Below are 26,959 nucleotides of genomic sequence, written 5' to 3'. Positions count from 1 at the left end.
GGTTTTGATCATATATTCTGGCAGTGCCCACAGATTAGGGACTTTTGGAGGGGAGTGACGGACACCATACAAACAGTCCTCTTGGTGCCGATTCCTCTTACGGTCGCGGTTTGTTTGCTGGGGCTGGTGGAGGAGTTGGCTCCTAGAAGGGCACAAAGGACTATGATATCTCTGTCTTTGTTCTATGCGCGTAAAGCCATCCTGCTATATTGGAAAAAGCCTGAACCACCTACTGTGTCCTATTGGAAAAGCCTGATTAACAAAGCACTTCCACTATACAGGGCCACGTACCTTAGTAGGGGATGCTCCAAAAAATTTGAGAAAGTGTGGCAGGGCTGGCTGGACGCCAAAGATACTTTGAATTAGTTTGCTGAGTGGGGAGAGGACTCCTGGATAGCCAATAGGTGCACGGGGCAGGTTGATGCTATGAGACCTATGGGTCTTTCTGTTGTGCATTCAGAGTCAGGGTGCATCATTACTTTTTGGGGAGCCAGTTCTTCTCTGAGGGATACGGCTGATGTATATGTTCTGTGATTTGTATTTGACTGGGGGGCTGCACAGGGGTATGGGTGGGAGGGGGGGGGGGGGGGTTCTGGGTCATATGTTATATGTGTTGTTTGTGTTGAAAAACTGTTAATAAAAATAAATTTACAAAAAAAAGAACGTGGTGACGTACAGCATGTACGATGGGGCTAGAAGTTCAAAAGCCAGTAGCCAAGTAATTACTTCAAGGCATGCGTTGGTCCATCGGAACAGCCTACAGATGAGCGGTTTTCCCAATAGGAATTGGTTTAGTTGGAAAGATTTAAAGCATGTTCTATTTCTAGGTCCGTAAGAATTTTCGTTAAAGCAAAAAAAAAGTCAGATGAGGCATACACACGATCGGAATATACTGTGAAAAGATTCCGTCTGACTTTTTCTGTCAGACATTACGCTCGTGTGTACACGGCATTACACATTACGGTATGAACCTGCAGGAGGACCAGTTTGTTTGCTTTTTTTGTTGTTGTTTTTTTTTACAGTTTACTAACGCTTTAATACAGTGGGGGAAATTTTACTAATACTGGGGACTGCAAAATCTGGTGCAGCTCTGCATAGAAACCAATCATCTTCCAGGTTTTATTGTCAAAGCTTAAAGGATAAGTTCACTATAAAAAAATAAATGAATCTACATCTTTTTGCAGGGAAAAAAATGTGCATTTATTATTTTTTAATTGGAAGCCCTTGAAAGCATTGCACCCATGATCATAAGTACTATGCAGGCTCTGTGTGTAAGCTGTTTGGCTATACATTGTACGGCTAAGCAGTTACACATTAACAGGAAACTTCAATGAATTACCACAGCACTCAACCGCATTGTGGTAGTTCATTGAGAACTACAAGCAGACAGCAGCAAGGGCTGACCGATTTTGTAGTTTTCAATTCACAGAACTCTGTGCAGATACTGGCAGAGAGCATCGGGAGAAGATCCCCGCCACCTGTGACATCGGGAAGCTGGGGAGGCAAGAGGGCTGGTGGATTTGTAACATGTTACATGTTACACCCTGAATATGTGTGTAATATGTTACAAATTGTGAATTTATTCTTTATATGAACAAGCTGAAGTTAGAAGCTGATTGGCTACCATGCACAGCTGCACCAGTTTTAGTAAATCTCTCTTGTGAGCTTTTAAGGAAAAGTTTAGTCTTACAAAAAATAAAAAAATAAATGCACATTGTTTTGCAGGTAATGAAATATGCATTTTCTTTTTTTGTTAGGGACCTGTAAAGCATTGCACCCATGATCAGCAGATGGTGGGTGTAATGTCATGGTTCTGCATAGTGTCTGTGTATCTGTCTGGCCATAACTCCGATACAGGCAGGCAGGTACACTCTGACAGGATGACTCAATTAACTACCTAGAGTGATTACCAGCACTGTGGTAATTCATTGAGGACTACAAGCCGACATCTGCAAAGGTTGTCGGACCTTGTAGTTTTCCCATTCACAGAACACTGTGAATGGATGACGCAGCTATGTGTTTTTTCAGATTGTGACGAGATCTTCTCCCCCACAAAGGATGAACATTACTGCGTTACAGGAATGCTTGGCACTTAATGCAGTGCTAGGTTTAAAGGGGCCCTTAGGCTTAATGAATTCAGCCCTATAAGGAGACATAAAATGTGCGACTTTGTCTCAGTGATGTCAAGAGCCCCCACATTTCTTTATATTTATTGCAGAAACCACTTTAGGGACAACCTGCTGACCAATTTCCCAGATAGCAATGATAACTTGCCACACATTTGTGGCAGTGTTGAATTGTAAGTCTGTTGACTTGCTGCACATTTTCACTGGAAAGTTGTACACTTGCAGAGCACTTGAAGCACAGGTTCTAGTTGACACTTTTGCAATTTGTAGCAAATTTGCGTGGCAAGTCTTTAGCAAGAGCTAAGTTGCAGTGGTGAGTCTACAACAAGAACTCTGCAAGTTTACAGCATGAAAATTCAGCCACAGTGACCCCTGTGGTGGGATGACTATTGTACAACATAACTGAACCAGAACTTACAGCAGATTTGCAGAATGTTTGCAAAGAAAGTTGATCTGGAGTGATGCAATGCAGACTTGCTGCAATTGTGCTACAAACTTGTGAAGCCCGACAAGTCTAGCAATAGCTTAGCTGGTCATTATCAAACTTGTAGAACAATTACTTGTTATCTGGGTTAGGCTTTATGTATAAAATCCGCAAAAGAAAATGCTGATTGCCAATAGTAAACAGGTTCTAGATGGTATTCTTTCAGTCCCTGTTGATTATATTTTCAGAGGCTTAGCAGAGACTTGGTACATGATCACCCGTACCTGGAATGGAGGTAAAGCTGTATGCCTGGTTAGCTGTGAGTTTCCAATTGTTGGCCATTATAAAATGAAGCAATTTCTTGAAAGCTTTCTGCACACCTTCAGAGTACAAGTATACATATCCTAAGGTTGTAATCTGACTCTCACTTACACCCTTTAATTTTCATAGCCTTCAGCCACTCTAAAGTGCCCTGTAAATCCCTTGACTGGCTCACAATGCTAGGATGACATTCTGTGATGTTACAGCAGTCCTAGCAGCGTATAAGACATGCAACCCTGTCATGACCTTATTCTGAAGAGTATTAAGTGGTGTTTCTGCCGCTCTCCTGGGCTATTATCAGCTCACTCAAACTAAAGCTTTTTTTGTTTTCTTTTGGTCTGTGTTTACTCTTTTTTTGAACAGACAGTGTTTATCACATTGTGACTCCTTGTCGCAGTTCACGGCTACTTCGATTTTGACACTTGGGAAGGGTGCATGGTGTAAAGCTGGGTACAGATTAGTGGAATTTTTGATTTATAGATTAGATTAGTGGAATTGTTTGAAATTTGTTGTAAGAGCATTATAAGATTGTTTTATTCTGGGATCAATTTAATGTTACAGGTGTTACCTAGCCTTTTATTTTTTGGTATTCATTATTTTATTGTAAGAGCTTAGTAACGTCATTCATTGTGGGGGTCAAATTGGCATTTATTTTCAACTGCATTGACGAGACAATTCGAAGGAGCAGGATGGAAAATGTTCCCAAATTTCTAACAGTGTATGTGGTTTCATTTGGTAAGATTCATTCATTCCAAAATCAAATGTTAAAAGCAAATTAAATCTTCTACCAGTGTATACCCAGCTTAAAGAGGGGCTCCACCCAAAAGGGCAAGCTCTGCTTGTTCCCAGCCTCCCCCCTCCACTGCCACATTTGTAACTATTTGGGGGGTGGGGGGTACCTGGTTTTGACAGGTACCCGCTCCTACTTCTAGGTAAGATCAGTGGTCTATGACATTACCGCCCCCTCTTTCTTCCCCCCCCCCCCCCCCCGCTGCATTCTGGGACACAGACAGGTCCCAGAAGACAGCAGGGACTATTCAGCGCAAAAAGTAGATATTCGCCAGCACACTAAGGAGCATCAATTTTGTCCAAACTGTTTTTATTCAAGAGAGATCATAAAATAGTATAGTGTGATCTCTCTTGAATAAAAACAGTTTGGATGAAATTGATGATCTTTGGTGTGCTGGCAAATATCTACTTATCACACAGGTTCCACTATCTAGCTGGGAGTCGCTACAGCACCCAGTACCCTAAAGAGCTCATTCCAGGAATGTGTGCGATGGGAATATGGCGTGTGCATTCAGAAAGCTCAGTGTGACTCACGCATGCACAGTAGGAAACCAGCTGCTGCTACTTACAATGCTGGCACCTTCACCCGAAGCCAACGGATGAATTGGCTCAGGGTGCCGACATTGCAGGATCCCTGGACATGCACAGTTGTGCTCATAAGTTTACATACCCTGGCAGAATTTATGATTTCTTGGCCATTTTTCAGAGAATATGAATAACGCAAAAACTTTTTTCACTCATGGTTAGTGTTTGGCTGAAGCCATTTATTATCCTGGCAGTTGGGGCTTAAATTTTAGTTGGTCTACCTGACCGTGGTTTGGTTTCAACAGAACCCCTCATTTTCAGCTTCTTGATTAGAGTTTGAACACTGCTGATTGGCATTCTCATCCCTTGGATATCTATTTATATCCCTTTCCTGTTTGTTCAACTACCTTTTCCCACAGATCCTTTGACAATTCTTTTGCTTTCCCCATGACTCAGAATCCAGAAACGTCAGTGCAGCACTGGATGAAAGATGCAAGGGTCTGTCAGGAGTCCAGAAACTCAATGACCTTTTTATACACACAAGAAGTACAAGCAAACCTCACAGATGAGGATGGTTACCTTTTAATAGCCATTCAAACCCCTTTGTGTCAACTTGTGTGCATGTTATCAGGCCAAAATCACCAAGTTTTGTAAACTTTTGATCAGGATCATTTGGGTAGTTTCTGTTGCAATTATGATTTAAGGAGTAAACACAGTTAATTGATAATAAATGGCTTCAGCCAAACACTAACCATGAGTGAAAGAAAAGTTTTTGTGTTATCATTCATATTCTCTGAAAAATGGCCAAGAAATCATAAATTCTGCCAGGGTTTATAAACCTATGAGCACAACTGTAAGTGGTCCTTATACTACAGTAGTTGTAGCTTCTGACTTTTATTTTTTTTATTTTATTTTTTACAGACTGGAGATCCTCTTTAAGAACCTGTGGCATAGACTTTTTTTATACCCTGAAATGGAGAAAAACATACATCCAAAAGCAAAAACCGAATATATTGCAACCTACCAGTCTTTAAAGTGTTACTAAACCCACAACAGTAAAATCAGTCTGTATATGCAGTAAAGCTTGCTTGTTATACTCACTGTGGATCCTAAGGGGTTATTCCTCCACATTGTGTAAAAAGGCTGCTTGATCCTGTATCCTCTGATTCTCCCCTCCTTCCACTGTCCCCTGATAATTTCCTGATAACACAGAGTCTATGAAGTCAAGCTGCACATGCTCAGTTTGGTGTGTATTGCTAGAGAGTTTTTTTTTTTCTTTGTCTCTGTGCTGATCACATGCACTCTCCTATCAGCTCTGTCCAGACAGAGGGTCAGGGGTCTTGCAGTCTCATAGGATAGTCAGAAAACGCCTCCTACAATCTTTAACCAGTGCTTGTCTGGACACTCATAGAAGTCACAAGACTTCTCTAACGTCTGATGAGAAAAGGTATTTAGTTTATATTTACTAAAATAATTGCATTTCCATGTTCTGTGTACTGTGGAGACCAGATATAGTGAATGCAGGGTCCTGGTTTTAGTAACACTTTAAAGCGGAGCGCCACCCAAAAGGGGGAAGCACCGGTTTCGGGGGGAGGGGTGAATGGGTACCTTGTTTTGACAGGTACCTGTCCCCACTTCCGGGAGACCTGAATGCGGCGAGGTCCCCTGCAAGTTCAGTCTCACTCCTCCTTCCCCCACCGCCGGACCATTCACAGCAGCATGTGCAGCGGGGAACTGGCTGTGAAGCCGCAAGACTTCACTGACGGTTTCCCTTACAGGCAGTGGTGGCGGCAGCACCTGAGAGCCAATAGAAACATTGACTGGGGTGCCGACATCGCTGAATTCCAGGACAGGTAGGTGTCCTAATATTAAAAGTCAGCAGCTACATTATTTGTAGCTGCTGACTTTTAATTTTTTCGTGGGGGGGGGTCTCGACCTCCTCTTTAAGGTGGTCATACACAGCTGGAATTCCGGTCAATTGCTACTGAAGCAGCTGAAATTCATTCTGTGGATGGTCCTGTCAGTACCAGCCAGCTCTAGAAAAGTCCATTTTTTTTTCTACTTTTGTGGAAGGACCTGGGTAGAAAATTCTCAGTCAAACAGCACCTATATGCGATCAGATGCAGATCTGTTTGGGTATTCTGACAGCCGCGGTAACCAGAACAGCAGATTTGTCCAGCCACACTGTTTAGCATGGATAGATGAATTGCCAGTTTTAGTTCAAATGAGTGTCCACATTAGTTTTATTTTTCAGCTCAGGACCCAGACTACATTGTCTACTTGGGTGATATCCAACTTTCAAGAACATAAATTACCCATATCTGGAATTCTTCTTTAAGGGAAGAGGTGAGACAACTTCTCTTTTTAAGCATTTTTCTATATAACAAGAAATCATCAGTTACCACAATGCGTTATTCCTTCTCCAAAGTTTAACTTTGTACAATAAGGCCCTTATACATATCAGTCATAAGGCAGTTCAAGAATGCACGGCTTTCATACAAGTGGTTGCTCAAGCGTGTACCCATGAGGCGCTACAGAGGTGGCTTCACTTAGAGTGGTGTCCTAGCCAGTGCAGTGTACAGAATTTCACCAGACTGAAAGAATGGAAATGCTCTTGGTGTCCTGTCCTATTATGTCAGGCCAACTCCACTGGCTCTATTTTATAGGAACCGGTCCTTAATGTTAAGGTGATTACCTCTTCTGATCCCTATGGTGGCCATTGTAAGGGGGCTGTGATTGGCTGGCTGCAGTAAGTGCCCGTTGCTGTAATGAGACAATGCAAAGCATCTTTTTTATAGATGACAGGACTAAGTGCTAGGACAGGGACACTGCAGCTGTCCCAGCAGGCCCTATCCTGGGACACATTTGTTGCTAGACAGCTGACTGAATGCCGGAATGTCCCTGCAAATCCGGGACTGTTGCTAAGTATGCCCAAATGTGTAATGAAACATTACAAAATGTCTCAATATCAGTCATATCTGGGCTACTAACTGTAGCCCTTCGTCAGGTTTTATTGTTGTAAGTGTACCTACTGAGAAGACTTGCCCTCACTTCCTTTCCAGGGGATGGGTGTCAGATGAAACAGGAAGTAGCTGAAATCTCCTCAACAGTGAAACAGACAGTATTTAAAATCTTGATTAATTTTCTAAAATGCCCCATTCCATTGAAAACTTGGCTAATGTTGAGCTTTAAAATCAGTGTGTCAAACAAATTTGCTGACAGTTATTTGGTTGTTAATGATGTGTGATTTTCATTAGATTTAGGGACATCTTTAGGGCTCAGAGGGACATGTAGGCAGGTGCAGTCTACTTTCCCCACTGCAGGTGGCGCTTTCCTCAGTGGCACTGCAGTTGGAAGGAAAGTCAGAAGAAACATAGTTCTATGGTTTCCTGGGTCACTGGGGAAGCATTTGAGTTGGATGCTGCTGCCTCATGTGACTGATGACCATCTTGGTTCGGGCAGAGCCTATTTAAGGGCCCGCCTCCCAGGGCCTGGTGCACTTTATGTCTGTGGGTAGTGCAGGGAATGGTACCCCTTCTGTGAGGGACGGTACTAGCAGTAGGGAAAATTTCCTTACAAGGAGGGAACGCGTAGGGTCACATCTCTTCTGGACATTGGCACGAGACGACTAGACTGCATTATGCCCCTCGCTACAGATGCTATCATACTGGCTGAAACCCGTTCTGTTCATGCTGCTGTAACCATGAGTGCATCTGGTTGGCCAGTCTTCTCACAGGGATTATTGTAAACCGTTGCTTCACTACAAATTTATTATTGCACCTTACTGTGTGAATTATTGTGGCCGCCCCATGCTTCACTCCAGCTACAGACACCTTTTGAGACACATTAGGTAGGCAAAGAACACATTCCTCCCATGGCCCTGGTTACACAGACTGCAATGATCAAATATGTAGAACATGATTGTCTAAATCACACATGTACTTTTTTGGACATCTATTTTCCCCTATTTTGGCTTTTTAAAATAAAAAATGTAGTAGTAATATAGGGGTTGAATACATTTTTAGTGCAGCATAACACTTTTTTGGCAGTAAAATAATACATTTTGTACAGATATGTACACATCAGACAAACAAGATGGACAACTGAGGCTGTACAAGAGAGAGGGATTTGTCCGCAAAAAAGGGATAGTCCCTCCAAATGAGGGACAGTTGGCAGCGAAGTTGTTGAAACCCTCCCACCCGACATCTTTTGACTGAACAATTGAAAAAGCTGGGTGAAATTTTTTTGGTCTAACAGCCCTTACATCCAATCAGATGCAGCTGTTCTTCATGTATTTGGGTCATCGGTTCAAATCCCAACCACAGCACCATCTGCCTGGAGTTTGCATGTTCTCCTTGTGCCTGAGCGTCCCATACTCCAAAGACATGCTGGTAGGTTCATTGGCTCTTGTCTAAATTGGCCCTGGTATGTGTACTGTATGTATGAATATGAGTTAGAGACCTTAGATTGTAAGCTCTTGAGGACAGGGACTGATGTGAATGTACAGTATATATGTAAAGAGCTGTGAAACTTGATAGCGCTATAGAAGTACCTGTAATAAGCAAATAAATATTTGGTCAGCCCAGTGTGGCTGCTGTCAATATACAATAGCAGAGGTGATTTGTCCATCCGGATGGATATCATGGATAAAGGATTTTTTTCATTCAAGCTGCTTGTATGATCAGCTTAAGGTCCTCCAAACACGGAGACCTCAGAAGAATGAGGCTTGCCTGTGAGTGTTAATTGCTATTGAAATGGGAGCTCAGGCGCAGCAGTTCAATGCGTGCTGTCAAATGTTTGTGCTGTTTGTAAAAATAAAGCTTGGTCCAGATGTGGCTACTGGTTCCATTTCACTTCCTGTCTGCAGCATACATTTTGGATGGAGACTGTAAATGTTCTTTGTATGAACTACGGCAGAGAAAATTGATTCTCCTTCGGATTTCAGCTTTCTAAGCAACAATCTTCAGTCGGGGGGGAGGTTGGGCTTCCAGGGCCCATTTATTGGGAATGTTGGACAGTGCACTGTGAAATCTGGATTGTTCTCCCAGGTGCTTTGCATTTGCAAGTAGAACCTTTTTTGGGCTACATGTGATGAGGCTCAAGTCATACATTATGTAGTCTGTTTCTTTTGGGATTAAAAGTGACCACTCTGGCAACATAAAATTACAAGAGCAATTAGAGGTTTAGAATTTCTCTGGAGACTGCCCTTCTTTTATTATGAATCAGCCCTTGAGGGTTGCTGCACTGCCAAAGGTAACGGGAGCAAAATCGTAGACCGTATTTTTAAAGAAAACTGAGATTACCACTTAAGTTGGTTTGCTGAATAACCCTAATTATATTTGCTATGATACTGCTCAGGGGTGTTTTTAAAGAGGCCCTACCTAAACCTTTGAGGGTACTTGTTAAAAGGAACACTGAGGGATTGTACTCATCCAACAGTCCATGTTGATGCATTTTGCAGTGCAGGTAAAATGTACAGACATGATTTGTTTTTTAGTGATGCCTGTCCCCCAGCAAAGCATTGATTTTCAAGTCCTGGTTGCTGCAGAGTAAGAGGATTGATCTGCATTTGCAGTTAAAGTCAGTTAAATTGGATCATGCCCATGCATGTCAACATACTTATACTCAGGAAAATCAGTTGGAAGATTAGCACATTTTAAATTCCTTTTACAATTTAGCCAAACCGTATCAATTAAAATTTTTGGCCAGTCACACCTATTTCTGTTAAGTCTAATTTCTTCATGGGTGCAAAATTGAGACTCTTAAACCGGCCATAGATGGTTCAAATTTCGGCCAGTTCAGCAGGGACCGGCCGAAGTTTGAACCATGTATGGGCGGCCGATTGTACCCAAGTTGATTGATCGAACAATTTAGGTACAACCAGCATGTCGGATTTTTCATGCGGTTATTACTAGAGGCTACAGCCACAAGCAATAATCACTGTGTGATGCTCCCCACTGACTGGCTATGTTGAGGAGGGAATTGAGTGATTTTCTTTCCTGTAGCCGTGGCTGTAAAATCGCTCTATCTATTGCCAGTTTTAGAAATGTGTTCAACACAATGTAATGTGAGTGCGGTATTGAAGGGTCATACTTCGGGTGTAACATGAAACATGATCAGAGTCCACAGCCCTCCATCCTCAAACTGCCTGTCCATTTACAGAATCTAGGGGTTCTTCTCCCCGCCAGCTCCTGTTAAACTTGAGTTTGGCACAGCTGTGCGTGGATCTACCGGCACAGCCATGTCATTCATTCACAGAGAGTTGTGAATTAAAATGCTACAAGTCTCATCTGCCACCACGGCAGAGGGGCTGTCATTCTCAATGGAGCACAAGTCACCTCACTTGTAGTTCATCAATGCTTTCCTCAGGTTCATAGTTGAAGATCCGTATCTCTGTACAGACCTGCAGCTGATGGAAGAGTCTGCAGGAGTCAGAGCATTGCACATGTGTGTAGGCAGGTGCAGTCTATTTTCTTCACTGCAGGTGGCGCTTTGACGTCCTCTCCAGCTGTGGTGCTGTTGCAGCAAAGGGAACACAGTTCCTCCATGGCAGGGGTAGGGAACCTCGGCTCTCCAGCTGTTTTGAAAGGTCAAGTCCCATGAGACATTGCAAGACCCTAACAATCACAGGCATGACTCCTAGAGGCAGAGGCATGATGGGATTTGTAGTTTGAAAACAGCTGGAGAGCCAAGCTCCCCTACCCCTGCTCTATGGTTTCCCGGGCCACTGGAGAAGCACCCGATTTAATGCTGATGTCCCATGTGACTCCAGCGGCCATCTTGGGTCAGGCAGAGCCTAGTTAAGGCCCTGGCTCCAAGGTTTGTCGCCCTTTCTGCGAGTTGATAGGGTAGGGACAGGTACCCCACCTGTTAGGGACAATAGTAGCGGTAGGAATAGGTTCCTGACAAGGAGGGAAAGCTTAGGGGCAACTCTTTTGGACATCTTGCCGGTTGGGCACTGGACAACCAGGCCATATTAGGCTCTCTTAACAGATACTGTCAATCCAGTTGATATCTGTCCTCTTCACGTTATTTGAATTTGTAAGTGTACCTGGTTTGGCAGGCGTCCCTCTGGGTTCTTGTGAACTGTTATTACTTTACTTCAATACAAGTTTTCTGTTGCACCTGTCTGTGTGAGTTACTGCCATCGCACACACTGCACCGCACCTACACCTGATTTACTGATCTCAATTGTAATGCTTTGCAGTCTCCAATGCAAAAAGAATGATCAATACCTAGTTTTGCTTTTTGCAGTATGGGTGCGTTTAAATTTTTTTATGCTAAAGATGGAATTCACATTTAGCTTTATTGAAATGTTACAATATTACATCTAGTTGAATTTGAAGTGCTGCAGTGCACCGCAACACACCTAAGCATGGCATTAAGGTATAAACAGGGCACATAAGAAACAATGGTTTTGCGTTTAGCCTGTATTGATCTATTTAGATTAACGCAGTTCAATGAACATGTTGCATTTGGAGACATTCTCTCATTTACTAAGAATTTAAAATCTTGATCTTGCAATAGCTGATAAAATGTAATCGGAACTGTAAATCTAAATATGTTTGTTCATTATAGAAACTTTTTAAAACCGCAAATAATACACAACGATGTGATTAAATATTTATTTATTTATACTAATATGGTCATACCTTTCATTTTATAGAGCCTGCGTTCACTTTCAAGCAATTCCCAGTGATACAATACAGTGAGCAACAGCAGAGAGACTGCAGCAGACAGAGTGGTCATACAAATCAATGAGATCAGTTCAGGTCTCTGTGTGCGTACATGCACTGTGTTGTGGAAAGTGCAGTCTGCTTGACTTTTACTGCATTGGTTTGTATTTTGGGGTACATGAAAATGAATGGCGATAAAGTAAAATTTGCGTGTAGTATAGTTTACTAAACTTTTACACAGCATCTAATCAGCAGAATGATTTATTTTGCTGACATGATATCCCTTGGGACCCATTTACACTATGTTGCGGTAACAAACCTGTTGTCATGCGCTTTACTGCAACGTTTGATGCAGTACTATTCATTTAAATGGCATCTGAGAACACATTGCCAATGGATGTGCGTTACTGCACATTTTAGGTCATTGCCATTCTGCACTGCATTAACCAGATTTGGTCACTAATGTGGGTTTTAACCACTTCAGCCCGGGCCATTCTCATTAAGGTTTTACCCCCTTAATGACCAGGCTATTTTTTGCGATACGGCACTGTTATTTTAACTGACAATTGTGCGGTCGCGCTAAGCTGTATCCAGATACAATTGATGTCCTTTTTTCCCCACAAATAGAGCTTTCTTTTGGTGGCATTTGATCACCTTTGCGGTTTTTATTTTTTGCGCTATAAAGAAAAAAATGCAACAATTTTTTTGAAAAAAATATATATATTTTGTACTTTCTGCTATAAGACACATTCAATAATAAAAAATCTAAAAAAGCAAATTTCTTCATCAATTTAGGCTAATATGTGTTCTGCTACATAGCTTTAATAAAAATAAAAATCCCAGTAAGCGTAAATTGATTGGTTTGCGCAAACATTATCACGTTTACAAATGATGGCATATTTTTATGGCATTTTTTTTTTACTAATAATGGCGGTGATTATCGGTTTTTAGCGATATTGCGGCGGACATTCTGACACTAACTGAAGTTTTTGACACTTTTTTTGGAAACCAGTGACATTATTACAGTGATCATTGCTAAAAATATGCACTGTTACTGTGCTAATGACACTGGCAGGGAAGGGGTTAACATCAGGGGTGATCAAAAGGTTAACTGTGTGCCTAGCTGGTGCTTGCTAACTGTGGGGTGGTTCCTCTGGATGAAAACAGAGATCAGTGCTCCTGCTTAGCAGGAATATATGAGCTCTATCTTCTCTCCTGTCAGAATGGTGATCTACCTTGTTTACAAATTGCTGTTCTGGATCGCGCCTCCAACCTGCCACAATACAAGCGTGGTAGGCGGTCGGCAAGTGGTTAAACAAGTTTATATTTACAAGTTTTAGGGTACAGATTAGGAAATTGAAGCCAGTGCCTTCATTTTTAATGGGAATAATATGTGGTATTTGAACATTTCCCAACTGCATAGACACACATAGATGTCATGCATTCAAGTTATATTGCCTACATGTAGCCAACTAAATGGCAAACCTCAGAATACTAATTGTCATTTAATTACCAAGGATTAACTCTCAGGAAGATGGTAGTAGGCAGGATTACAAATGTTAAAGTGGGGGTATTATGGGATATGAGGTATAGATGGGCATGAGATAGCTATAATCCAAGAGTGTGGTAATGGCTAGTATACCAGTGTTGGGGAGGAGATAATGTAATTGGGGGGTGAGGGGATCCTATAGAGCATTAGAGCATGTTTGAGGCAGGTAAGGAGGGGGGCAGTGGAGACTGGTAGGAAGGATCAGGAAGGAAGGAAAGGTAAAGAGGGTGGGGGGAAAAGGGAGACAGGAGAAGTGAGGTGTAGGGTCTTAAGATTGTTCAGGGGTTCCTGGGCCTGCCAGAAAATTACATATCTGGGGGTAGGTAGTTCTGAACACCATCTGTGTACAGAAAGCCTCCAGGTAGCCATATTGCATTGTATTTTACAGATAATTAGAGAACTGCAGATTGAAGGAAAGGTCATTTTATAACATTTAATGACAATATGACCTGTGTAACAATTGTATATACTATATTCATGTTTTTTTTTTCTTTTTTCACACAGAAGTGTAGCTACTCAATGACCAGCCTGACCATGTAGAGGTAAGGTGTCATGTTATTTCTGCTAAGGTGAATCAATTCTTCTATCTCCACTACATGGCTACATTCCATTATGGGGTCACTTTTAGCTGCATTTAAAAGGTGACGAAGATGCGAGTGCTTATATATTATGAGAGACATGTCGGTATCATGTAATAGGAATTTCTCTGGATGAAAAAGGAAGTGTGTAGCTGGAAATCTCTCTGATAAAGTGGCAGACGTGTCCAAAAAGTGTGGATTAGTACATAAGACCACCAAACATGAAGGAAGGTTCTTTTCTCCTGGTATACTTTCAGGAAAGATTTTGTGTTTGGTTTCTGGAGTAGGATACCATCTGGGACATACTGTAGTTTAGGCTACTTTCATACTGGGGCGGTGAGGGCTTCGCCGGTAAAGCGTCGCTAGTTTTAGCGGCACTTTACCTTTGTTTTAGCGGCACATTTCGGCCGCTAGCGGGGTGCTTTTAACCCCAGCTAGCGGTGATTCGGAAGTGGTGCCCATTCATTTCAATGGGCAGGGGCTCGGGCTTTCACACCAGTGACAGGAGAGAGACGTTTTACAGTTGCTTTGCAGACACTATTTTTAGCACTCAAACGCCTGTGAAGCGCCTCGGTGTGAAATTGGCCTTATAGTTTGGTTTCTGTAAGTTTACATTGGTAGAGCCCTAAAGTGGTACTAAAGGCAAATCAAAATGACATATGATGCAGTCTGTTACTAGTATTAACATAGCAGTCCTCCATACCTTTTCTTACATGTTGATCCTGCTGTTATTTTTCAACTTCCAGACCAGAGGTGCTACCATAAGACAATAACGTGAAAATAAAGTAAAAAAACAAACTAAAAACAGAAAATGAATGCAGCCACCATGTCTAAGGATTGGTAATCTGCAATATAGTGTGTAAAATAAGTATTGAACATGTCGCCATTTTTCTAGGTAAATATATTTCTAAAGGTGGTATTGACATGAATTTTTCACCACATGTCAGCAACAGCCCAAGCAATCTATACATACAAAGACACCAAAACAAATAAGTTCAGAAAGGAAGTTATTTGCAAAAAAATATGACACAAGAAAAAGGTATTGAACACATGAAGAAAGGGAGACGCAAAAAGTCATGGAAAGCCAAGACACCAGCTCAAATATATCAGTAATTAGAGAGCATTTCTGCCTTTTGTCAGTGCAAATTAATATCAGCTGGTTCAGTCTTAACTGATAGCCTTTAAAAAGGTGTCTCATTACCAAGGTGTGTCACACAAGAAACATCTCATGATGGGTAAAAGCAAAGAGCTCTCTTTGCAACCTTTTTTGTTCCAAAACATACTGATCTCATTGGTTATAGAAGGATTTCTAAACTTCTGAATGTTCCAGCGAGCACTGTTGGGCCATAATCCAGAAGTGGAAACCATATGCATATATAATAAATTCCTATAACTCATTAAATTGATATAAAAAAATCAGTATTTATCGCTGAATATGAAGTAATCCACTTCTATGTAAAAAAAAAAAAAATAGAAAAATATATATAAATATACAAAAAAGTCCACCTCTTCTTCCACTCCAGTATAAGTCTATAACCAAAATGGATCTCCATCAGAAAAATTGCCTCTTCCTCCCTCGTTCCAAATCATCAAAATGGAATTTACTGTATGTTAACTATTTTGAAGTCAAAGGAAATGGGGTCTTTCCAAAGCATACATATGCACCTTTGGCCAACATAGCACTTGGCTCAAGCACTTGGAAGTTAATTTAGTTGGCCAGAATAATAATTTATTCGGACTATTTAATTGAATTAATGCTCAAAAGCTAAATGCGCCCAGCATTAATGTCCATTGAGATGCGTTTGCACGTGCCATGCATTTTTTTCTGTCAAAACACTGCTGTTCCTGGATAGGCTGATGGTGGAGTTTTTTTTTCTGCCTCTAAATGCCTCTAAAGTATTGTTGACGGAAAGTCCAACCTTGTGTATGCTCCATTGAACATTTGCTGCCGGAATTTCCGCACACAAATGTTTGAGAGCAGGTTCTCAAATTTTCCGATAACAAGTCCGATTGTGTGTACACAAGTCCGTCGCATAAAAGTTCATGCATGCTTTGAATCATGCAGTAGGCTATTGAACTGGCTATTGAACTTCCTTTTCCTCGGCTCATCGTACGTGTTGTACGTAAAAGCGTTCTTGACGTTTGGAATTTCCAACAACATTTGTGTGACCGTGCGTATGCAAGACAAGTTTGATCCAACATCCTTCAGAAAAAAAATCCACGGTGTTGTTGTCGGAAAATCTGATCATGTATACAGGGCATTAGGCTAACATACAGGGGCATTTAGGCCTCACGCACACTTGACATTAAAATAACGTTATAAAAACGCCAGTATCTTTGCAGTGAGTTTTCAAAGTTTTTGCAATAGCGTTTTTATTTTTTTTGCGTTTATTATCGGTTTTTAGCAGGTATTTTCATTGGATCGAAACCACTTTGTTGAGCGTTTATCGATGTTCATCAGCATTTATGCATGTGTAACATCTTTAAGCGTTTTTGTGGTCAGAAAACCAGCTCCCGAACGTGATTTTAGGACGTTCAGACAACAGCCCATAAACTCCACTGCTGATAAATAGAAAACATCCATGTGTGCACACATGGACACATACGGTGCCGTGCAAAAGTATTCACCCCCCTTTGGCATTTTTCGGGTTTTGTTGCCTAACAATCTGTAATTAACACGGATTGTTTGAGGATTTGCATCATTTAATTTACAGAGCATGCCCACAACGTTGAAGATTTTTTTTATTGTAAAGCAAACAACAAATAGGACAAAATAACAGAAAAAGTAAATCTACATAACTATTCACCCCCCTAAAGTCAATACTTTGTAGAGCCACCTTTTGTAGCTATCACAGCTCCAAGTTGCTTTGGATAAGTCTCTATGAGCTTGCCACATCTTACCACTGGGATTTTTGCCCATTCCTCCTTGCACAACTGCTCCAGCTCCTTCAAGTTGGATGGTTTGCGCTTGTGAACAACAATCTTTAAGTCTGACCACAGATTCTCTATTGGATGGAGGTCTGGGCTTTGACTAGGCCATTCCAACACATTTACATCTTTCCCCTTAAACCACTCAAGTGTTGCTTTAGCAGTATGTTTGGGGTCATTGTCCTACTGGAAGTTCAACCTCCGTCCTAGCCTCAAATGACACACAAGTTTTTCTCAAGAACATTGTACAGGTTTTGCTCAAGAATTTCCCTGTATTTAGCACCAATCATCTTTCCCTCAACTCTGACCAGTTTCCCAGTGCTGACTACTGAAAAACATCCCCACAGCATGATACTGCCACCACCATGTTTCACTGTGGGGATGGTGTTCTTTGGTTGATGCGATCTGTTGGGTTTGCGCCAGACACAGCGTTTTCTTTGATGGCCAAAAAGTTAAATTTTAGTCTCATCAGACTGGAGCACCTTCCTCCATACATTTTTGGAGTCTCCCACATGCCTTTTCGCAAACTCAAAATGTGCCATTTTTTGTTTTTCGCTGAAAGTAATGGCTTTCTTCTGGCCACTCTGCCATAAAGCCCAACTCTATGGAGCGTACGGCTTACTGTCATCCTATGTACAGATACTCCAGTCTCTGCTGTGGAACTCTGCAGCTCCTCCAGGATTAACTTAGGTCTCTGTGCTGCCTCTCTGATTAATGCCCTTCTTGCCAGGTCCTTGAATTTTTGTGTGCGCCCGTCTCTTGATTTGCTGTTGTGCCACCTTCTTTCCATTTGTTTATTATAGATTTGATGGTGCTCCTAGGAATCATCAAAGATTTAGATATTTTTTTATAACCTAACCCTGATTTGTACTTCTCAACAACATTGTGCCTTACTTGTTTGGAGAGTTCCTTGGTCTTTATGGCAGTGTTTGGTTAGTGGGCCTCTTGCTTAGGTGTTGCAGCCTCTGGGGCCTTTCAAAAAGGTGTGTATATATAATGGCAGAATTATGTGACACTTAGATTGCACACAAGAGGACATCATTTCACTAATTATGTGACTTCTGAACTTAATTGGTTGCACCAGAGCTTTTTATGGGCTTCATAACAAAGGGGGTGAATATATACACACATGCCAATTATCAGTTTTTTTTCATTTCTGATAGTTTATGTATATATTTTTCTAATTTTACTTCACCAACGTAGACTATTGTGTTCTGATCCATCACATATAATTCAGATTAAAAAAAAAACATTGAACTAAAGGCTGTAATGTAACAAAACAGGTAAAAAGCCGGGGCGGGGAGGTGAATACTTTTGCAAGGCACTGTAGGATAACCTAGAGAAGAGTTTATGGGCTGTTAAAAGAAAACAAAATGCCCAAACTCCCAAAAATGGCCGTGTATGAGCTTCCGTGTGCAGAAAAGGGCAGAAAAGAAAAATGCCAGCTGCCCCCAACATCAGTTAAAAATGTCCAGTGTGCATGAGGCCTTAATTATAAAGCAGGATTTATTATAGCACCAACAGTTTGCGTAGCGTTTTGCAATATAAAGGGAGACAATACAGCAACAATACAGTTCACTACAAAGGGGTTAGGAGGGCCCTGCTCCTGCAAGCTTACAAGATTCTATCACTGTATACATCTTCTTAAACAAATCGTTTTTGTGAATCAGTTGAAAAGTTTATTACCTGGAGATCCTTCCAGCAACAGTCCTGTTGCAATTAGGAACAGTGTTGTCAGCTCGCCGTGTGAGCTCCTTCAGATGGCAGTAGACCTGATAGGCAGTCCAACAGCCGACTTCAAGTGCACTCACAACAAGCTAAAACACTGCTTTCAGCTGTGAATAATGATGCCCATACTGATAAATACATAAATACACAATACAATGTGGGTTTATGTACATTTTAGGGTCCATTCACACTTTGGCAATCGTGTGCGTTTCATAGGTGCATGTGATGTCAAGTATTAATGTGTGTTGATTTAAGGTCGCCCATTCATTGTTTATATTCCAGATGATACCTCGGAAAGCTGTCATTAGTGTGTGCGTTAGTCTGTGTATTTTTTGTTTTTAGTGGGTTGGCAGGCATTGTTCATCGTAACTGTGAATCTGCGTTGCTGGACAATGATTGGTGATGGATTTGCAGGTTTGGACATTCTTTAGTGTTTTATATTTTTAATAAGTTGTTTTTTTTTTGTTTGTTTTTTACAATTTTTGGTGAATGTGTACACCTTAATTGTTCACACAGTGTTTGACTTCCGTGGGACTCAGATTTGGTTTCCAAACCTATATTGAATCTGAACCCTAGTATTCAGATTCATTACTGTCATGCAGGGCCGTATTTAAGGCAGGGCAAAAGGGGCAGCTGCCCTGGGCCCTGTCATTGCTGTGAGGCCCAACGCAGCAGCCTTGAAGTTTTAGTCCTGTGCTGTGTCATGATATGTCAGTGTGAAGTGCTGCTACTAATGCTGCCCAGCTCTGCCCTATTGTTGTGTACAGATGACTCACCTGCAGACCCTGTGTTTACATGCAAATAGCCATCATTCATATGTAAATAATAGCAGCAGTCATATGTAAATAGCAGCACCATTCATATGTATGTAGCGCTGGCTCCTGACGAGCAGGCGCTATGGTTTTTGAAAAGTTAAGGTGCCTGAAGTCACAGTTGGGCTTCGAGACTAATTCTCTAAATTTCCAGATGGGTTGCACTGGGTTCTCCTTGACCGTAGGTGTCACTGTCGCAGCTGGCAAGAGTAGAAATGCAGTCTAGCTGGGTGTATTGAATGCCACTATTCTCTCAGAACCAGCCCAGTGGGAGTGTTTTCCTGCTGTGCATTCTGGGGGGTGGTATTTAAGGTACCGATGCCACGTTGGCGGGGAGATTCTTTTCTGTCTGTTTGGTTCTGGTGGTCCTCCTGACCCAGCCACATGGCCCTTCTGGCCTGGGGTGCTGAACCATGCATCATGAGTCTCGGGACCCACTGGCCCAAGGCAACGCTACTGCAGGGACAGGCCCGAGTGAGTTTTGGGGCCTACCGATCCAAGGGTGGTCCTGTGCCATCTCATCTGAAGGGATAGGCCAAGGAACTGAAGAACCCCAGGGGAGGACTCTTCAGGAGAAGATCGTGCACAAGGCTGGTTTCTCTGAAGGAGCCTGGAGGCTTAGTTGAAGGACGCAACCTGGATCAACACTATTATGGTATCGCTAGGTTGGCTGAGAGATACTGGTAACGTAGATCAGTTCTTTAAATTTATTCACATCCCTCAGTAATGCTCAAGTGTATATTACAAGTTTGTGGCAGAGACTTTGTCGAACACCCCACACCCCACAGGCTGCTAGGCCTAGTAAGAGAGGTCTATCCGGGGGTTGTTAAATCCAGTTGTGAAACAGTTTTTATTCTCTGGATTTTCTCTAAAGACTTCCATCTTGCAATCTAAGTGCCTGAACTCACTCCTAACACTCTACCCTTTATTGAGAGATTTTGCTTTGTTCTAAATAAATAACACAAAAGAGGATTCAGTGTCAGTTTCCACATTCTTTGGGCCATCTACCATGGGAACCCCAAGGCGGAGAAGCAAACAATTAAGGTGACAGTAAGCCCAAATAAAACCAGCAGCTCCTTCGGGGGACAGTGCTACATGTAAATAGCTGAGGCCGGCGGCATTGATATGTAAATAAAGGCAGCATTCATATGTATATCATACCCCCCTGCAGTGAGGAGAAGATGTGCTGTAACCTATAGCAACCAATCAGTGAGCAGTATTAAAGTATAACAAGCAGAAATAATGTGCTGTATCCTCTGACAACCAGTCAGTAAGCGGTAATGATACACTGTAACCTCTGGCAACCAAACGCAATCGCTGCCTGATCTGATACAGTAAACTTATTTTATGTCTAGCTGCTATTTATTGTATGTCTCAGAGCAGGTGGAGAGCAAAATTTCATGGGGGGGGGGGGGGGGGGATTTTTGCCCAGGGTCCAATAATTATTAAAGATGGCCCTGCTGTCATGCATGCAAAAATGTGCATACACCTACTAGGGCCAATTTAGACAGGAGCCAATTAACCTAACAGCATGCCTGGGAGGAAACCAAAATATCTGGAGGAAACCCATGCAAGCACAGGGAGAACATGCAAACTCCATGCAGATGGCATCCTGCCTGGGAATCAAACCAGAAACCCCAATTCTGCAAGAAAATTATGCTTTTTTTCGGTTTTGATACATCAAAACTCACGTTACTATGTGTTGTGGTGTGCTGGAACGTATGAGGTGCAATGGGTTTTTGCATTGGGGTGCCATTGAAAAAGAGTGGCACCGCAATGTGCATGACACAGGTGTTAACGTGTGTTGCAGTAACACGCATGTTAATGTTATGTGCACTATGCTAGAAAGGAGTTTATGGGCTCATAATGTAAATTAATTGTAAACTAGCCATATCCTGTTGGCTTTTCCAGAAAACTAGTTGTATTTTTGAATCATGTGAAACACAACCTGTCTTCTATTTACGGTAAAAGAAAAGTCCAACGAATCCGCATGTAAGTTTACAGAATACTAGTAACATCACCTATCTAGTTGATAACATGTAATCAATTCCATAGTGCAATAACAGCAGTGACACTTTAAAGAGCACCTGTCCCAATTAAATAATCCTTTACATTAAAAGCCTGTGATTGATGCCACTTCTTGATGTAGCAACACTTTATGGCCGCATACACACTTATGGTAGAACTATGGGCAAAAATTTTTTTTTTCATTTAGGATAGAGCAAGGGAGGGTTAAAACCTCCCAGATTTTTTTTTCACCATCTGTCCCATTGCAGAAATTTCCCTTCACTTCCTGTCCCATAGTCCAAACAGGAAGTGAGAGGAAATCTCTGCAAATGAAGGGAATTTCTTGGGGGGCCCCAGGTCACCAGAAATATTGTACTCATTGGAAGATTTCCCCTCTATTACTTTTCTGGGGACAACCCAAAATTTGGGGTTTTCTTTTACTTTCACTTTCAATGATAATGGTAAACAGGACAAATAGAGAGGGGGAATCTCCTTAACGGGGATACAGACTGCAATAAAAACTGACAGGGGCTCTAATCCCTCTCCACTCTTTCCAAAACAAAAAAAGTTTAGCCTTTTAGTTATACTTTAAGCCTGCCATAGTTGAGGAGATTTTATTTCCTGCAACCAGGGCTCGATTCCCCATCAACACAGACAGTGTTGATGGGAGAATTTCTCCTGCAGAGCCATTGTGTTCTCCTGGCAGGGAGCCATCCAAGCTGGGAGAACACAGTGATTACTGCTAACAGCTATAATATCGCATATAAAATCCGACAGGCTGGTTGTACACAAGTTGATCGAACAATCAATTTGAGTACATTCAGCTTGCCCATAAATGGTTCAAATCTCAGCCGATCCCTGCTGAACCCAGCCGAGACTTGAATTGTGTATGGCTAGTTTTACCGATTAGCTGCAACCAGTTTGTGTGCAGGCCAAAACTCTGGAGAAATGTCAACACTGGATGCACACTTACTGCGTCCAGGGTCATTCAGAGGTTCTATAACTGCTCAAATAATTGTTGCTTTGCAGTGACATGAATGAAGTGTGACACTTCAAATAAGGTTAATTGGCCTACACAGTAAAATGCTACGTTTTATCATGCAGGCTAGGGTAAATGTAGCTTTAAGGTCCTTTCACATCATACTGCACATAAAAACTCACTGCAATGCATCAAAAATGCATGTGCATTTAATGTGCATTTTCATGTGCATTGCGTTACGTAGTGTTTTTATGTGCGTTGGCATGCATTTTCATGTTAGTAAAAGTAGAAAAACCGCGCTATTCACCACCGGGAGTAGCTTAAGCCAGATAAATAAAAATAAAAATAAAACCTCTGTATAGATATAGTATACCTGTATGTAAAACACTACATAGGCTGCTGCCACCCGGAAAAAAGGAGGATCCCTTAATAAGATTCCTTTTAAGAGTGGATTTACTGAAATAGTGTCGGGTTAAATGGCGCCACCTAAACACAGGTTTCCATTCCAAAGTGGACTCATGGAGTATAAATGGGTAAAAATAAAAATAAAAATCAAGGTCTTTTTTCAAAGAGCCCAATAGTGTCCCTTGATCTACTGAGGCTCTATGTTAACCAGAGGAAACCTCTAAAATACAGGAACTTCGTCAGTTCCTGTATTCCCGCCGTTTTGGAGATTTAATATGCAATGGGTGTGATTACTAGTCCCCAATACTAGGATTCTAGGTTTCGCGTCCACTGTCCCTGGTGGCCTATAGATTTACTACACCCAATGTTTGATATAACCTTTTCAGGGTGAAGTTGAGGTTTCCTCTGGTTAACATAGAGCCTCAGTAGATCAAGGGACACTATTGGGCTCTTTGAAAAAAGACCTTGATTTTTATTTTTATTTTTACCCATTTATACTCCATGAGTCCACTTTGGAATGGAAACCTGTGTTTAGGTGGCGCCATTTAACCCGACACTATTTCAGTAAATCCATGCATTTTCATGTTGTTCATTATAAAGTGACGGTCCCTGGAGGGGTCAAAATACTAACAATTTATATTTTACTTTTCACTGTGTTACATTGCATTTACATGCATGCTGTGTTAAAAAGCTTTGTCCAATCAGAACGCAGTAAAAGCTGGTTATTAAGGAGCGCCGTGAAGCCGGCTGCCCCGTCATTAACAACTGATGAGTCATCAGCTGTCAATGGGCTTCACCGCTGACAGCTGAATAATGAAAGAAAAAAAAAAACAGTGTGGAGTCCCCCCACCAGTCCATCCCAAACCCTTCAGGTCTGGTTTGGATTTAAAGGGGAACCCCATGCCAACATTGTTTTAAATGGCGTGGGGCCCCCTAAAATCCATATCAGACCTTTATCCAAGCATGCAGCCTGGCAGGTCAGGAAAGGGGGGGAAGAGCGAGTGCCCTCCCGCTCCTCCTGAACCATACCAGGCGACATACCCTCAACATGGGGGGTGCTTCGGGCAGGGGGGTTTCTTCCCCACAACCCTGGACTGTGGTTGTTGGGGTATGTGGGCCCCCAGATCCCCCCCCCCATGTGAATGTGTATGGGGTACATAAAAACACAGACAATTTTTGACAATTCCTTTATTAAAAAATAAAGACAACAATGAGCCCCCAATGTAAATCTATTGTCAATGACACCACCTGCTGCACCCGGGGAAAAAAAACACTCCCACCATCCTTGAAGGCTGGCCGCCTACTGCAGGCTCCGCCGTTCGACAATTCTTATATAGGTAAGAGGCAGGGCCACCTGGCAACGTCACCTGGTGGCACTGCCCCCTTGTGCTGTCATCGACCCAGCATGCACCAGTCTGTTACATCACATGGGGGGTGGCCCCTCCTTACCTATATAAGAACTGTCAAACATCGGAGCCTGCAGTAGGCGGCCAGCCTTCATTGACGGCAGGAGCATTTTTGAGGCAGGCGGCGTGATTACCAATGGATTTACATCGGGGGACATTGTTTTTTTATTTTTTTAATAAAGGTAATGTCAAAAACAGTTTTTATTACTTATTGACACTTTTTTGGTGAATGGGTAGGAGTACTATGTATCCCATACTCATTCACATTGGGGGGGCCAGGATCTGGGGGATTCTTCCAGATTCTGATAAGCACCCTGCCTGAGACCCTTGTCCCCATCAACATGGGGGAAAGGTGCTTTGGGTGGGGGGAGGGCCTCCCTGCCCCAAAGCACCCTCCCATGTTAAGGGTATGTTAAGGGTATGTGGCTTGGTATGGTTCAGGATGGGGGGGGGGGGGGGGGGCGCTCGCTCGCTGCTTATTTTTTTACTTAATTTTTTTTTCAATAGCCGGGTGCTGGCAATTGCCACTGCGAGTCAATTTAAATGTGATGTGACTTTTTTTTCTTTAGAAATGTTATTTTTTTCTGTAGCATGTTCTATGCATGATACAGATGCACCACTTTATAGGCAGACTAAGGGGACCCCCGTGATGTACATCCTTTTTTTGGGAAGGGGGGGTGGTGGGGGTCATCCTTGAATGGTAGTTTGAAATGTGGTCACCCTAATATAAACATGCATAATTTCACCACAACACACGCCTCTCAACCATGAAAATTAGGTCAGGTAAAAAATGTCTTTGAAAAAGAAAGCTATGCAGAAAAGTGCACATAAACGTGCATAAAACCTCATGTAAATGTGCAGCTTTTTTATGTGTGTTAGGCCTAGTGTACACCTGCTTTGCTGTTTGGATTGCCCTTCAGAGAGCAGTAGATAAGTGGTGAGGAGGCATTGTATCGTCTTCTCAGCACCCATTTTAACCACCTAAATACAACCGTGCTGCAACTGTGCATGGTTGTGGGCAGTACCATCTGCTTAGTGCGATGGGGTATAATTCCTGCTGCAGCTGCAAAGCATTGAGTGCCGTGAAATGTGGACACCTCAGCTGCTTCAGCAGCAAAAGGGGAGCAGTTGAGGGGCAGTAAAAAGGCAGCTAAACCATGGGGTTTTACTACCCTTATCCACTTGTCAATTTGCCGCAATACATCATACTGTGACAAGGCCAATTACGTACCTGTACATCTTGGATTTCTTCTGTGTTCAGGGCACGTGCACCCCTGCCCACCGGCTCTGCTGTGATTGAACACAGCAGGACATATTCAGCAGGTCCCTTCCAATGATTCCTGCCCGGGACCTGCTAATCGGCTGTGTCCAATCACAGCCTAGAGCCCTTTGTTGACAATCTACACAGAGCTCGGTACAGAGGGAATGTTCTCTGTTTCCCCCTTGATCACCCTAGACGTTAACACTTTCCCAGTCAGTGTCATTAGTACAGTGGCAATGTATAGTATTATCACAACAGTGTACAGTATTAGCACCGATCCCTGTATTTGATTCACTGGTGATGTAAGTGGAAGAAGTTAGTCAGTACCCCCCCAGTGTCAGTGTCAGATTGCCTGCAGCACTATCGCTCCCCCACTATAAGTAGCTGATCACCGCCATTACTAGTATAAAAAAAAAAATTCCAGTATATGTACCATTGCTTGTAGATGGTATAACTTTCACACAAACCCATAAATATACATTTATGGTGATTTTTTTTTTTTTTTTTTTTACCAAGACATGTAGCAGAATACATTTTGGCCTACATTTATGAAGAAATTCGATTTTAGTTTGGTATTTTTTATTGGATGTGTTTCATGGCAGAAATATTTTTTCAACATTTTTGGTCTTTTTTGTGTCATATTATAAAAAATAAAAAATCCATTGATCAAATACCACCAAAAAAATACCAATTCTGAAGTACTTTTATACAAGGGACATTTTTTAACCTCTCCTGAAAGATTTAACTTCACAGCTACTAACCGAAATGTAAAAATGTCCATTGTGCCATGTTTACATATCGCGTTTTACATGCATTTAGCCATGTTTACGTCTAGAAGCGTTTTTTTTACAGTGAAAATAGTCAAACATGTTTTCCATCATTAAAAACGCCTATAAATGAAATGAGGCTAAATGCTTGTAAACCTAACTGCGTAGAAAAGACTATAAACGACCCTGTGTACATGTACTGATAAGATAACACAGTGGAGAGTTCAGGAGCAGCTGAAAAACAAGCCCAACTGCTCCTAAGGCTTCATGTACACATTTTTACAACCTCTCCTGAACGCTTTAACTTGACCGATAGTAACCCACATTTAAAACGTTGTTTTGCCGCGTTTACATGCTGCGTTTAGAAGCGTTTCTAAAAAAATAAATATTTTTTTTTAAATGGCGAAAAACGCCTATAAACGAAACGCGTCTAAACGCCGGTACCGCCGAGTTTGGCGTCTGAAATGCAGAAATCTTCGGCGCCTAAACCCATTTTTTTGCTTTCGAATGAAACGCTGTTTAAACGCAACTGCCTACAAACGACAATAAACAAGGCTGTGTACATGGTCACATAAGATATTTTGAAAAAGAAAAAAAATGTTTTTTTTCAAATGCATTTGAAATGTGGGTTACTATCTGTCAAGTTAAATTGTTCAGGAGAGGTTGTAAAAACATGCC

General features: G+C 41.9%; 1 protein-coding gene across 2 annotated transcripts in view; it reads left to right on the top strand.

The window, feature by feature from the left end:
• Positions 1-26,959, top strand: part of BNC1 (basonuclin zinc finger protein 1) — a 363,494-nt gene that overhangs the window by 286,939 nt on the left and 49,596 nt on the right. Inside the window, exons 1-2 of one of the 2 annotated variants that reach the window (XM_077472396.1) lie at positions 11,916-12,021; positions 13,915-13,952. The exons of the other annotated variant lie outside the window; for it this stretch is intronic. The gene's annotated coding sequence lies outside the window, so the exon portion shown is untranslated. Of the gene's footprint in view, positions 1-11,915; positions 12,022-13,914; positions 13,953-26,959 lie in introns of those variants that run through there. 2 annotated transcript variants of the gene reach the window in all.

Source organism: Lithobates pipiens, unplaced genomic scaffold (genome assembly GCF_037356315.1).
Source record: "Lithobates pipiens isolate NorthernLeopardFrog02 unplaced genomic scaffold, aLitPip1_a1.2 Scaffold_8, whole genome shotgun sequence".
Taxonomy (NCBI): Eukaryota; Metazoa; Chordata; class Amphibia; order Anura; family Ranidae; genus Lithobates; species Lithobates pipiens.
The sequence above is the reverse complement of the archived record's forward strand: the minus strand, read 5'-3'. Positions and strand labels throughout refer to the sequence as shown.